Genomic DNA, 16,171 nt, shown 5'->3' on the forward strand with positions numbered 1-16,171 from the left:
AAAATGATATGTATAAAAATATTTAATCATCAGATCTGAATGGCCAGATACTAACAAATCATTCTCTTCGCCCTCTCTTTTACTTTCTCCACTTCACTGACATACAGAATTCATCACAATGAGGATGCTATAGTTCAACTGGCGGTTGAAACACTTTTCCAGAACACAGACAATAACGTTGTCAACCTTAACAATTTTTTTCGGCAGTTCAATTTTAACAACCGGATAGCGGAAACATGTTGTTAAAAACAAAATCGAAGTTTTTCAGTAACCAGTACGGGAATGGCGGCACTAGACGTGAAACTATATTCGCAAAGCAAAGTCGACTTTATTACAAATCAATGCCCATCAAGGCATTACGACTTTCCGCTGTCTAGAGTTGTAGGCATTATGCTCCGTGAAAATGGAAGCTTTAGGTGTGAAATTCCTTTACCTCAAAATAGTACACGTTTTATTGTACGTTTTCCCTAGATATATTTAACTTAGTATTTGTAATACTTTATTACGATTTTTGAACGGTAAGTAAAGAGTACGTTATTTTTTGACAGCAATACCGTCACATTGGTAAAACATCTATGTAATATCTTAGAAAAGAAAAAGAGAAAAATGCGCGAGCCGAACCACGAATCACGAGAAAGGAACGAAGCAATCGCAAACGTCGCGAAAGTTCGCGCGTCGCTTGCGTTTACTTCATCATAAGTCCGTTTCCCATAATTCCCGATTGTTTATTCATTTATGCTATGATTCACTGACGTTATGAAGCTTCGAAGGTTGGCCTTGCACCTACGACCGCACCCAACAACGAACCAACACTTGCATAGCTCACGCGTCCAACTTTCTCTTTTGGGCACATAGGCCATGTGTAGTAGCGCATCCGTGGGTCGGGGTCAGGGAAGATAATGCCTTTAATACGCGTCATAATAATTAATAATTGCACAGCAGAACTTGTTTATGAATAAGCTGTTTTTTTTGTTGTAAATTGAGTAAAAAGATTATTTAAAGTATAAAAGAAAAACTTATTAATTTATACATATGTCTTATATTTTCTTATCTCGTTTGTTCTGTAATGTAATGGAACAACATAATACACGAAAAAGCTAGTCAATTTTCATGACGCCAGAGCTCACGATTCAATAGTTTTCACTGCTTTAAACGAATAGATTTCTACTCTGCTATCAAGATCTTAGTATATTTTAGTGTATCATGTATACTTTTCACAGAAACGAGTTACCTATAACTTTAAATGATTAACGTGTAGAACATGATTCCAAAGCTGTAAAGCATAATAATTAGGAACTAGCAGTTAAATACAGGGTATATGTTTCACGTGGTGACCGGATAATTCATCACATCTTTAAAAAGTTATATAAAGTCATGGAAAGTGATGAAACAAAAACTTTATTAACTGGGTTAAGTAGGTTAGGTTAGATTAGGTATCCTTAGTAATTGATCATTCATGAACGTTAGAAAAAAGTGTGTTTTTTTTCGGTTAAAAAATTTAAATGTTTGTATTTTTTTTTAATGATAAACCAATGTTTATAGGACAACGTTTTTATGTATAGCACAAAGGATAACCATTGTAGATATAATATATCTCGTCGCCATCTAGTGGGAAATTCAGCACTAACCAAGCCTTTCCTCCAAGAATAAAGTTGGTTGTTTACATGTAAAAAATATATGATTGTTGATTTAAGTACTAGTACATATTGAATTATTTGGCGTGTTGGAAATAAGCCGACGTAGCTCAGTGGTCCAGAGCACCTGACCGGTCATCAGAAGGCGCGGGTTCAATTCCCGTCGGCGGTATTTATTTTTACTCGGGAGATATTTTCAATTTGTATGCATATTTCAGGCGAGTAATTAATGCTTTTAATAATTTGTTACACATCTTTGCATTTGGTTGACAAAGAGTTACCTAAAAAATAATTTATCAATAAAAAAATTGCAATTACAGTAGTATAACGTATTATCGTACCGACTGTAAATAATTCGGAAAAAATACCGACTTAGCATTTTTTTAAATCCACACTCTTATTATGCGAATATTATGTTTGTTCTTATCATATTATACTTTATTTTAGTAAGTCAAAATGGAAACCCACAGTCAACATTCATTCCTAAAGCCTGATTTCAGTATTCTAGTCTAGGCTAGACTGAGTATGACGTAGAAGTATTTCTGTATGTGTTGACGCATCCGATGTCACTACCTTGAAGTTTCACGATACGAACGAAGTGAATTTGACCTGATCAAATTCGTTTTGAAAGGTAATTTTTAAAATCTTCACAATAATTGGTTGATATTTATGTGTGCCACATTCGTATCTTTTTCGTAATACATAACATAATGTATGACTGAGTGTGTTGAATACTTAAGAAAGCATAATGGGTGTCTAACAGTAATCTCCAAATATTTTTTCTGTATAAAAACTGGCGATGTTTTCTTCAGAATTGATTATTTAGTTGTTTTGTTTTATTTCACGCTGTGACAGATGTAGTAAGCCATTGGCATCGGCCAATAAAAACATATAACCTGACAGTTATTGCTGTCACGTTAGGAAACCTAATAAACGGAAATAATCTCATGTCGATAATATTTCGTATCTGGGCTGAATATAATAATTTCGATTTAAGGACTGGACTGATTATGATACTCTCGAATCATGGATGGAACCAGTGATGTATTATATTTAAATGAGACGTGAAGCGAAAAAATAGGTTCTGCTTTGTTACCTTCAACCATACTCCAACTCTCACAATGCTCTAACTAAACCTACCGAATCTGGTCTACGCGCACCGCTTACCGCCATCTAATAGTGGAACAAGTTTCCAAGAGATAGTACACAGTAGCGCCTTTAATTGCAGCTCTATGGATGGAACCTTCAATCAAACAGCAGGTACTTCATAACCTTCTTGTCCACATTTCTATACACTCATAAAATCGTCGTCTGTGAGAGTTGTAGTAAGTAATTTCATCAAATTTCCCCCAAATATTGTGTTTATAAATGTATGAAATGAAAAAAAAAAGTTTTAATTTTCCCTTGAATTTAAACGATTTCATTTCTTTAAATTCAATATCTCAACAACAATGGTTGTACGAAGTCCCAATACAAAAATCTCAGGCGACTGATACAGGGATGACAAAGTTCCACTTCAACACTGGTTTCACTGGTTCCACTTCAACACTAGATGATGTCTTGAATAAAAGAGTTATATCTATTACATAAATAAAAATATGGCAGCCATTAAAATATATAGAAAATAATTGATGATAGTATTACCAACTAAATTCTTATGGCGAAGTATAATTCTATGAAAAAGGCCTTGTAATTAGGTCTCAATAGCTCAATTGGTAAAGGCACTTGTCCCGGTAATACCAAAAGATCTGAATTTGAGTCCCAGTTGCGACCATTACCCTTTTTGTATACTTTTGTCCTTTTCATATTTTGAGTTTAAGTGTTATTGATAATATTATTTTCTTCAATAATTGAATATTACAACAGGGTTTATGCTTTTAAAAAAATTAATAGTGACAAATTAAATTTATTTGTTTTTAATTGGGGTGTCATTTTAGTTCAGATAGAACTAACGAAGGTTTATTTATCGAACCGAAGTATCATATTATCATAACCAAATTACTGACTATAATCGTGTAATTTAAATGAAATTTTTAACCAGTTCTCAAAAACCCTCGATGACATACTTAAGGAGATAGAAAAAAACATTGTTTGTAAGCTAGACGCAAGATTCAAGGACTTTACACATCAATTCGAACCTATTATAAAATCAGTGCAATTTTTATCTTCACAAATTGAAACTTTTAACACCAAAATGTTAGCTTTGAGGAGTAATACCGCTAAAATTGATTCTCTGGAATGCGAAGTTATTCATTTGAAGGAAGTTATAAAAGACATAAATATGAAAATTAATCAACGAAAACAATATGACTATCAGACTATGTAATGTTGAAATTTACGGAGTTTCTATGTCAAGAAGTGAAAACATTCAGGATATTATAATGAATATATCCCAGAAAGTTGGGTACCAACTACAAAAAGGAGACATTGACTTCATTCATAGAGTGCCACCATGGCCAGCGGCAGCTTCTAAAATCACTTCCACACCCACATCTACATCAAATATAATCATACGTCGTCTTGGCAGCCGCTCGTCGCCACCGGACTCTGACTTCAGCAGATGTCGGCATTCCAGGAGTAGCAAGCTGTATATTCCACAATGATCACCTCACGCCTTCTAACAAGTTACTTGTTAGAAGGCGTGAAAGAAAGCTAGGGAACTTAAAACTGAAAAAATTATAAATATTTGTTATAAACAAATATTGGACAAAAAACTGTTATATATTTATGAGAAAAAATGACGGTTCTCCTGTTATTCGGATTTCCTCTGAGGCAGATACAAACAAAATAGCATGACTCATTTCAAATACTCCAATCATTACTTACACCATTTAATCATAATCTTTTAGCTTTTCGCATTTAGTATTTTAAAGAAGCATATACAATTTAAAACTATTCTTTGATCTTTTATAACTTCCGATAAACAATTACTTTTAATCAAGTTATGGCACATCATACGTCTCGTAAGACGTTAAATTTACAACGCATTTTTTGTCTACATAAATTGAACTCTCATTACTACTTTACAAGTCTTTTTATAAGCTCAGAAAAAAATAATGAATAAAACCTATGAAAACTGCTTTAAAGTTCAAAATCTCCTACTTACGAACCCATTTTCGGTTATGATTTTATTGTATAGTGTGAAAATTTAAGTTATTTATAAAATGATCGGAAAAAAAATAAATATTTATGCCTGAACATCCACAAAATAAAATAAAAGGCACTTTTTGGCCATGTTTTTTTCTTGCATAAATCAAAACATGCGGATGGTGTTAAGCGGGAATTTAAACCTTATCGCCATCTACGTAAGGGGTGTTATTGATAGCGGCTCGATTTAAAATATTACACGACGTAGTGACCCTAAAAACTTTTAAAAACAGATTAACCTTACAATGTACCTTCTTCACAACGATTATTTTGTATTGTTCGTCTGTTATTTTCATTCATTCTTAATATCTACTTTCTTCCTAACCTGTAACCATGAAAAATATTTTAAATGGAACTTTACTGGTTTATCTTATATTCAACTTGAATGTAAAATTAATTCACATGTAGGTACTGTCTGTTTCCTAAATAAACTAAAATAAAATGTTGTGCTTTTTTTACATGTATGATTTTTGTTGTCTGGCAAATGATCATGAATACACGGAAAAAAAATATAATGCCGACATAAAATATTGCTAATTTATTGAGAATCTTTTCCATTTTATTCGCTATCCGGTTAAAGAAGGTTTCGTGTTAAACTATTAGTGAATTTTTTATTATTATTATGAGTTAATGTTTTGTTTTACTTGTAACATTTTCAAGTTCAAATACAGTAATTATATTTAATTTATACAATTTTTTTATAATGATGAACGAATCAAATCTCCGCTCATTGTAAAATTTTTCGTCTGTAGGTACGAACTTATTTGTCTATTCCTATATATATATATTAATTTTCAGTATTCGTTGTATCCTGATGAAGAAAACATTAGTTTTGAAATGTGTTTTTGAAAATGGTTTTTCTTTTGAATAAATTGTGGTGTAACTTAAGTGTTTTATTTTTTAATCAAATTAAAAAAAAATCAACTCCCTTTTTTCCTTTAATGTTTAAAGCACGGATGAGATGTTAATCATTCTGTAAAATAAATTACACTGAATATATAAAACACACTAGAATGGCCATTTTTAATGGAAACCCGTGTCGCCATTGACTTATGTTTTGAGTATGTTTTGGTTCTAGCCCTTTAAGCACGCGCTCTCTCTCTCTCTCTTAGAAACTTCCTGCCATCCTACTCATATATCGCTATCCCATTTGATTCTTATTTCAGATATGATAAATTAATTTAACATAAAAAGATTTTTTTCCCAAATAATTAATTCCCATTCACGTAGTAGTAACTAAATTCAAGCCGTTTTTAATTTATATTTATTTATTCTTCGTCTACGAGGGGCCCAGTGGCTAGCTTAAGATCTGCTCAGCTTCCCCAGGGCCCCGGCAGCGCTGTGCCAAAGGGCCCATGAATAATTTCATTAGGCAACCACCTTTCCACACTTCACCCTTCCCATCTCCCCTCTCCGGACAGACGTAAATAACTTCTATCATAATTCTGGCACAGCCTTGAATCACCGCGGAAACTTTCACGGATATTGTGGGGCAGGGGTGTCCAATGCAATCCAATTTCAAGCTAAGGGCCGTATTGTCTGCTTTCTGATTGATATCAAAACATTTAGGAGGGCATAGTTACCATAATCTCTTAAAAGTCTACTTAAAATAACACCCTGCAACTAAAATTGTATACATATTAGTAGTAAAGAACAAATAAAATATCTCGGAATAATAAAATCAAATCGAATAATCAAATAAACTCCACAATAAACGGAATGACGAAACTAATATAAATATTCTTCGAGAACTTACTACTTAGAAATACTATCTAATTAAAAATATTAAAATAAATTTACTTTGCACTTGCGCACTCTGTACTACAATATGAAATCATAGCTTGGGGGGGTGCATATAAATCATCCGTTCTCCCACTCGAAACAATTCAAAAAATTCTTATTAAATTTAGCCTAAAAAAACCGTATTACTAACCAACAATAAATGTATTAAATAAGTGAATGTATATAAATGTAAATTAAATAAATGTATTCCATCGACCAACTACTGAAAAGTAGTTTATTGGAACTTTTCTGTTTTTTTTTCTGTATTTTATTTTATTATATACTGTAATATATATTTTTGTCTTGCTTTATTTAAATAAAAAAAAAATTCACTGTTCCCTCGCTTACAAAAATTTACGACAAAATTGCACTATTTCAGCTACAAAAAGATATTTTTAATAAAAATAATACCCCACTGCTAAATATTAGCATAAGGAATACTTCTGTTGGTGGACTAAGTTTACCACCCGTACGAACCACAACAGCACAGAATTACTATGTTTATAAAGGAATAAAATTATATATATATAACGGAAAAAATACGACAAATAAAATGAAAAATAATATCATATTTTTGTAATACCACAATATAATTTAAACTTCCTCTTAGATATATTCTTAACTGTTTTCCTAATGTTTTATGTACATCCGATATACATTTCTCATTTTAATTACGAGTACCTTCATAATCTTAAAAAAATATTATGTCAAAATCTCTAATATGTTAAATTGACATATTGAATACCAACTTGGCAAGTTTTGTGGATCATTTTCAACATTTATTTCAACAATACTCCTAAACACATCATGTAAACCTACAAATAGCTGTAATTTTCTGTTTTTGTTTCTTGTGTTTGTATGACTTGTTGCATAGCTTTTATCAAATGTAATTTTATTCTTATTTTTTATGTTTCAAAGTATCTGTCAAATTAAAATTATACTACCAACCATGTAAAAGCCCTCTGGGCGTTAAATAAAATAAATAATAATAATAATAATAAAAAATTCTTAAGTTTTTAAAGTTATAAATAAGTAGTCCTCTCCTAACCACAAGCGTCAGCTTTTGTAGGAGAGTGTATAAAATATGCTTTAATATGTTATATTTCGTAAAAAAAAAAAAATTAAATAAAAATCACTTCAACAGCTTAGTCATGACACCCAGTACATATAAGAGTAATCAGTTTGAATGTTTGATAATATAAAAGGTGTCTCGGGTAAATCGCGCTAGCTTGGAGGTGATTCTAAATAACTTCATGATGGTAAAAGTAAAAAGAAAATGAAATTATTTTGAAATTTTATTGTTTTTTCTCACTCAAAAAATATTTTTTTTCCATACAAAAAAATTCTTACTCATAAACTACCATAACCTTTGATTTTAAGAAAAAGCTACCTATGATACAATCTTCTTCACTTTATCATTTAGAATTACTTCCAAAGTTAGTGCACTCATCCCCGGACATCTTATATAGTGAACAGTAAATAAATTAATTAACACAGAAAAAGGGTAAATATAATATTTCGTTAGTTATTTATGTTTATATTTTTGATCTCTATATAATTTTGGCCATTGGTTTGTCTTTGCCACTACCTTTGTCATTTTCATTTTATTACATTTTTCTCATCTGCCCGGAGCCTGTGGGATTATTGGGGTTAAGGGTTATCGATTGACGGTTAACGGTTTACGGGTTAACGATTAATTCTCGGTAAAATATCGTAATATGTAATATTGAACAGTAATATGTGTTACACCGAGCCAATGGTTGACCATTACTATAGCAGATTCAACTCACCTACAACTGGTTGAGATTTTATTTTATCTCCTCGTCTTTATTTGAATTCGAAACTTCGTCCCGCTGATTCCTCGAGGGATGTCGCTTGAGACGAGGATTAAAAATGAGAGCCTTAAATGTAATATCGCTGAGAAGATATCGCCGACATCAAGCCTCTTCAATTCCTCTGTCTTTTTCTTAGAGTAACAATATACCATTTGTTGCCACGTGCTTCTAACGAAGTTATTTTAATAATCGAGCTCCTCACACTTTTTTGACTCAACACCTATTTAGTAATATTATTTTTTAAGACAAGCTGAAAGCACCAATTATAAAATGGACCGTTTCACCTATTTTCACGTGAACATTGTACAACAGATCCAACTGAACGGAACTAGTGGGACTATAGCATACTATAACAAATTTTTGACTTCACTATTTTATTTAAAATATAAAATAATAATTTATGGTGGATTAAATAATTAAAAACTGAATTTCAGAGAAAAACCGAAAACCTGAAAAAAAAAAAATTTCATTTCAGAATTAATGACTAATCCACAGAGTACGGCACGAATTCGGCGCTCGTCCAAAACAATATTTTTTTCGGAAAAGTAGAATTACAATAAGTTGGCTGAACGTGACGTTTCTGTGCTTTATGAATGTTTATTACGTTTTATCGTTCAACACTTCATTATATGGGAGTCAATAGGATAGGCCACACTTTAGAACACGTTTTTTTATGTGAATGCTAATCAAGATACCCAACAGTCAGTGGGACTATCGCATCCTTAATTGGGGGTCCTTTTTGAAGTTTAAGGAAGTGGTTGAGGAAATGTGGGAGAGGAAGGTTGAGTAACTGGATATTCAGATCTGATCATCAAACACCGCTAATGGCATTTGAAGCAACTTTAGGCAAAGCCGACAGGTGTGTGATGGGCGTGTCGAAGCTCACGGAGAAAAATGAGTAGGGTAACAGGATTTATACCGGATTACCAATATTCAAATTATTGGTAATCCGGTTAAATACGGGATTGCAGGCTGTTTCTGATATTTTTTTATTAAATTCATAATAATGACGAAACACGTGTTCATGCACCTGTGTTTGTCTTAAAAATATAAAATGACGAAATGCAAAAATGTCAGCATTTTTATGAACACGTGTTGCGAAATCGTGACAAAACATTTGGTCATTTACTAAAAGTTTATCATGATACCTATCAATTCATTCGTTAATGGTGCACAATAGTCGTTATCCTGCCTTTGTATTAACAATAAATAATCACAACACGTGTGATAACACGTGGTCTGACAATGTGAAAATACATTGGTATTTTATTAAGAGTTTATCAGGAAACCTATCAATTCATTTGTTAAAATTTGTTTAAAGGGCCTGTAATCCCATTTTTTACGGGATTACGAATAATTTGAAGAGATTCTCTAAATTAGCAATATTTTTTATGAGTAAATTTTTCCGTGTAAGGTTAAATTCCCTTACTTCGGATAAAACTGATTAAATGTCAAAATTCCTTCTAGAGGAGATCATTTTCATTGACCTGTCTGGGGCCTATGAGTTAAAATGTATTTTAAAACAATTTAAGGCATGACTAGTAGACGAGTTAATCTGCTATCCAAACTTAAAAATGTTTGATTAATTTCACCAAAATTGATCTTAAATTAGGCACACCAACACGCCCACATTAAAAATCTATGGGTTTAACTCTCCAGTTTTTATTTAACACGTGTTTTATCTATGGATGACCTATATTTTACAAAACACTATGCATGCTTTAAGCTTGTATAATTGTAGGTATATATTAGATTGCATTTGCAAACACATCTTTTATCGCCGAAAGCCACGAGTTAATGTCATTTTGCATAATTTTGTACTTAATATATTCAATAAAATAGGACGTTGTTATTTTTATTATATTATGAAAACAAAATAATGCGATGTGCCTCTAGACGAGCCGAATTGCCGAACTAAACCACGACTTAATCGAAAGGAGCGAAGCAACCACAAATAGCGCGATACACCGCTTGCGATTGCTTCGTTCGTTTTCCGTCATTCGAGGCTCGGCTATTTAAAAAAAATCGATTTTGATTTTTAATGCATATAATCTATGTCGTAGTGAAGATAGCCCTGAACACAAAATCCATAGAAGTGTGATCTATACCGATTTGAACTAAAACTGATGTCACTATTTTACATAAATATATGACTCTCAGCACTCGGCCTACGGATTTTATAATCTGTTTAGGAAAGAAATTAGATTAGAATCAATTAGAAGTATGGTGAAATTGACCTTATTTCTAGCACACAGACGCACAATGCACTTCTATCGGTTTATTTCTTCAGTGGTACAGAGTCAGTGGATTGAAACCCAGGCGAAGGTAAATAAAATATTATTATCATGTTGGTTTTTTTCATTTGAGCCTCGGTTACACAGGGCAATTACCCGTGAAGTTACAATTACATTTGAGTTGAAGAGCCGAATCCCCAAAGATGACGTAGGCCCTGAGGAAAATTGTTTCCCTGAGGGTCTATATCATGCATAAATTTAATGTAAAAATTCCTGTGTGATGAGGACTCATGCTTTCAATAATAACAATTGTAAAGTTATTGCCAAATGTTAAATTTTATATGACAATCGCAAACGCAGAAAGTCACCGCGCATTGGCGCAGAACGGTGTTTAGTTCACGCATTTTTCTAAATATAATATATGACCTCAGAAATACAATCGCGAACCCAAACTAAGCGGTGTTCTGAATATCAACTGGCGAACTAAATCTTCTGATTTATACAAATTAATGTTAGCGATTCTGGACAATCTAATGCATACTTTAGAATCACATACAAAAATATCTATTAATTATTAATTGTTTTTGTGTTTAATTCGTAGAACACCTTTACACCTTTTATTAAGTTCATACTTGTATACTACATTCTTACCATACATTCTTGCATAACTATATAATAATAATATCTTTATATGGGAAAGTTTACACATTACAACTATACGTGCATATTATGGTGTACATTGATTTGTAACTTGTATATTTAAGGTTATAAAATAGACAGAAAAATACAAACATAATATTGTGAAGGTAAAAAGAAAATAAAAGTACAGTTGAGGTTTCTCAAATACCGCCTCACTAGGCTAGCCTGGGTTGAGGCAGAATTTTTCGTGTTAGTTCCTAATACCTTTGAACATACCTATACTTGTATTAAGATGTATTCGCCCAATAATGTGGTGACTTAAATAACTGCGAATTTGGGTGAATGCACCGGTGAAGGCCCTATTCTTATTTTCGATTCAAATTTTAACATTATATTTGAAATTTTTTTGTGAATCACATTGTTTTATGCTGTCTGGAAGAATGTTGTAGAGTCTTGTCGCAAAGTATTTAAAATTTCGTTGACCAAACGTAATATGTGTTATCGGTATTTGTAGTAAGTTTTTGTTGTTGCTTCGAGTACATCGTGTATTTGAACTTTTTTCGTAGTAATTATGTATATTTGAGTATAGATGAGTTAGTTTACTTTACGTTACTTTATTAAATCTGATTTAAGTACTTTATATTTAAAACAAAAAACAAATATGAAATCATAATATTATATAGGAAGATTACGGCAGGTTGCCACGATAGCTCAGTGGCTTACAGCAATTTAAATGGATTAACTGAGATTTTACATATTGTTCACCGTGAGTGAATTATAAAAATCTCGCATAAAGATATAATGCAAAGAGCATAATAAAGACTGCCACACATTTCCTTTACATCCTATTGGAATGGAATATTTTGCAGAATAATCAATAATGAACATCGTGGGGTTGGTTATCAGTGTGAGTTATTTAGTGAAACAAAAATCACAAAATAATTTACTCACAGGAAATTGAATAAATTATCAGGGCTGAATAATAAATATTAATGACAATCGATCAACCACGTTTACGCACGTATATAATGTTTTCCCGAAGAATTCACTGTTTCACTCTGAGAAGGTTTTATTTGTTTTTCCTAATAAATTGACTGTGTACCGCCTAATGTAAAGAACAGTGGGCATACGCTCTCAGTGACAAAGCCATCGTTTCATATTAGAAGCACCGCAAGATATTTAGATGTCTCGGCTCCAGACTTCTTAGAAGATTACAAATAAAATTGTAAAAGCTCTCCCCCAAAATCAATCTCGCCAAGCTGTTTGTTTCGACCTGACCTCAAATGGATTACCATATTTAATTAGAATGTTACTTTCCCGATCTCGAGGTTCGACGGAAATGTCTATTTACTTTTCCTTTCCTTCCCCGATCTCTCCTTTTTATAATTCTCACTCCTCCTGCCTTCTTCCACGCCGCGTTGTCTCCCACCTTACTACTTTTTATAAGTATGCCTCATCTCTCTTCTATCTTCTTTATCCAATGAGAATCAGAGTAAATTTTGTAATCGTGGTCCGAATATTTGCCATTTGCCGAGACCGTTCGGTTATTTTTTTGTACGTTTGTCGAGCGAAGAATCGAGTGGTCATGTCGGCAACGATTCTAGAACTAAAGAGCTAATTTCGAACCGACTTAAGCCCAGGGGCCTGTTAAAAGAGCAATCTTTTTATTGTTACTATCAGGGCGCCATTTGGGATCGTTTTGAGAAGGCCCTTCCATTTATATTCCAATTGTTTTCTTCTAAAATTGTAAATAAAGTACAACTCGAAATTGGATTCTTTTCTGAACGAACATAAAAGAACTCCCGGGGAACCATATTTCCTACTCGTTTTTAAAAAATATTAAAAAAAAACTAATTGCATGAAACATAATCATTTCGCGTGAATTGCGAAAGCAACTCTACAGTGAAAATAACTGTTGCAAACGTTCTTCCCGCATAAACAACTCTTAATAATTATGTATGAACATACATCACACCACGTCATACATTACTCCTGAAAGTTTTCAAAAGCTAATTTTTGCTCGTCTGAAAAATGCTATAAATTATTAAACCCGAGAAAGGAAACGCATGGTGTAACAATTTAAATATCGTTTTCATACAAATTATTTACTATTGAATTCAAATTCATTGATATCATCATATATCAGCAACTACAAATACTTTAAATAGGCAAAAAAAGTTTCCCATACTACTATATTATATACATTAGAGAGAATCAATCAATCAAAACTAAAGACAAACGAACCAGCAGGTAATTTCTCACAGGAGTAAGCAGTGCATGCGTGCTTATACACATATTGCTTAATACCTAATACACATTCGTACAAGACGTGTTTCAATTTTGATTCGCTTGATAGTTGCTTGTCTTGGTCTATATTTAGATCTCCTGACACTCTTCCCCCATATTTATAGCATAAAATCTATTTGTGTGATACCAAAATCTAAGGCAGCTGAACCTGTCATCTAAGCTCTCCGTCTGTTCAAATGTTGAGGTTGCTTTGTGAACGTTATAAAAAATGATATAGAAGAAAAGCTTGCTAATTGTATTCAAATACTACATTTTATGGGAATCTCCTTATTTATCTAATAACATATCCAAGTTTTCGATAAAAAGCATTCCAATCTATAAATCAGATGTGAAACACTAAAATATCTAATGTATAAAAATTGCACCGTTGCTGGATGGAATTTCTAAACCAACGCCACGATTTTAAACTTAAAACAGTTTTCAAATTTAAATTTAGTTGCTATAAAATGAAGCATGAGCCCATGAGGTGATTTTTCACAAAAACGGCGCTGTACAAATTATCCAATTTTTATTATTATAACTTTTATTCCACGCGGAAACGGGTAGCCAGTTTGATATTTTCTTCTAAATCAGAGGTTCCCAAACTTTTTAGTCCCGTAGACCGCTTGCCGAATATTGAATTTTCGTAAACCTATTAAGAGGAAGCTACAAGCCAAAAATGTCTATATTCTTGGTAAACATTATATTTTAGTTAATAGGCATTAAAATCGCTTGACAAACGAAACCCAGAAAAGTTAGATTTCAAGCACAAAACTGGTATTTATTTATTTTGTAGATAATTATATAAGAAAACAAAAAAGTTAATCAAGTGAAACTACCACAAATAATCTTAGCTATAATACTGCATTTTTTAAAAGATGTTTAATTTACGCATTACGAAAAAAAAAATTTTTTTAGTAGCTTACATTTTTATTAAATATGATTTAAGATTTTCACGGCCAAAAGTATTTTTGTTATTTGTTTTTGAGGTATTATGCCGTGTTGCGCTAACTCCTTCTTTAGCCAACGTTTCGGACAGCATTGCAGTGTCCATCATCAGGGCAGATGTCTTATTTGAGGTTGTGTTAAAATGTGAGCTTAAGTATGAGGTTGTGATACCGTGTTGCCAGCTCCAACCCTCTGAGCTAACATTAACGTATCATTTTTTTGTATTTAAAGTGGTTTTCTTCGTTTAGCTCTGGTGTATCCGTCAATTACCGGATACCAAGAACTATTAAGCTTAGCTCCATCGTCTCTATTAATGTTTACGGGATTTTTATGAATTTCAATGGCCTCCGTAATCAGCCGTGCTCTATAAGTTTTCGGTCTCCCCAGGATTTCAGGAACAAATCCAAAGTAATGCCCGGTGTCAATCAAATGCTCGGCAATTGCCGATTTGTCAGGGTGGCCGAGTTTACAAGCTCTGAAGTGTTCCGAAATTCTTTTGGAGATAGTCCGCTCTGTCTGGCCTACATAGACCTTGTCACATCCGGAACAGCTGAGTTTATACACTCCATCTGTTTCCAGAGGAAACTTAGTCTTTGCAGACCTCAGTAAGTCCTGTATCTTTGTTGTTGTTCCGAAGACAGTCTTGATATTTTCCTTTCTCAAAAGCTTGGCAATTTTGTCTGTCACATTGTGCACATAAGGCAGGAAGGCACAGCCTTTCGACTCTTGTTCAACTCTGTCTTTGTTTGGTGCAGATTTGGCTCTTATGATTTGCCTTGTCTGACTTGCTGGGTAGCCGTTACGCTCCAGTGCATCGGTCAGCTTCGTAAGTTCCGCTCCGATTTTATGTTCTTCGCATATTCTGGTCGCTCGGGTCACCAATGTATGGATAAGTCCTCTCTTCTGCGCTGGGTGGTGGTGCGAATCAGCGTGTAAGTACCGATTCGTATGGGTTGGTTTCCTATATACAGTATGCCCTAGGCTACCATCGTGTTTCCGCATCACCTCCACATCTAGAAAGGGCAGGATTTTATCTTCGTTTTCCAGTTCCATTGTGAATTTAATTTTGCTGTGGAGAGAATTAAGATGGTCCAGGAATTCGTTTAGTTTCTCCGTTCCATGAGGCCAAATGGCGAAGACATCGTCGACGTAGCGCCACCATACTTTAGGGACAGCCGAAGCTGTGTCGAGTGCCACTTCTTCAAACTTCTCCATAAAAAAGTTGGCTAGTACTGGCGATAACGGACTGCCCATCGCAACTCCCTCCAATTGCTCAAATAGTTCACCCTGAAATGCAAAGTATCCCGTTTTGAGGCAGTGTTCAAAAAGTTTGCAAATGTCTTCCTCATATATCTCCCTGAGCATTGTCATGGAGTCTTCTAGAGGCACATTTGTGAAAAGTGACACGACGTCAAAGCTGACCAGAATATCTCCTTCCTCAGTCTTAACTTTCTTGAGCTTACTTATCAGATCTGTTGAATCCTTAATCCACGATTCAGTTTTACCAGTTTGCATCTGCAGTAATCTTGAGAGGTGTTGGGAAAGTTTGTATGTAGGAGCGCCAATAGCGCTGACAATCGGTCTCATTGGGATTTCCTTTTTATGTATTTTTGGGAGACCATACAGGGCAGGAGTTCTAGAGGCTTTTACAAAAAGCTTAGACCAA

General features: G+C 33.4%; 1 non-coding gene across 1 annotated transcript; it reads left to right on the top strand.

Moving 5' to 3' along the window:
• The first annotated feature begins 1,733 nt into the window (after positions 1-1,733).
• Positions 1,734-1,806, top strand: TRNAT-GGU (transfer RNA threonine (anticodon GGU)). The gene has a single exon. It is a non-coding gene; the product is annotated as a tRNA-Thr (tRNA).
• Positions 1,807-16,171: the final 14,365 nt, after the last annotated feature.

Source organism: Hesperophylax consimilis, chromosome 18 (assembly GCF_061612785.1).
Source record: "Hesperophylax consimilis isolate HC1 chromosome 18, BYU_Hcon_1.0, whole genome shotgun sequence".
Classification (NCBI taxonomy): domain Eukaryota; kingdom Metazoa; phylum Arthropoda; class Insecta; order Trichoptera; family Limnephilidae; genus Hesperophylax; species Hesperophylax consimilis.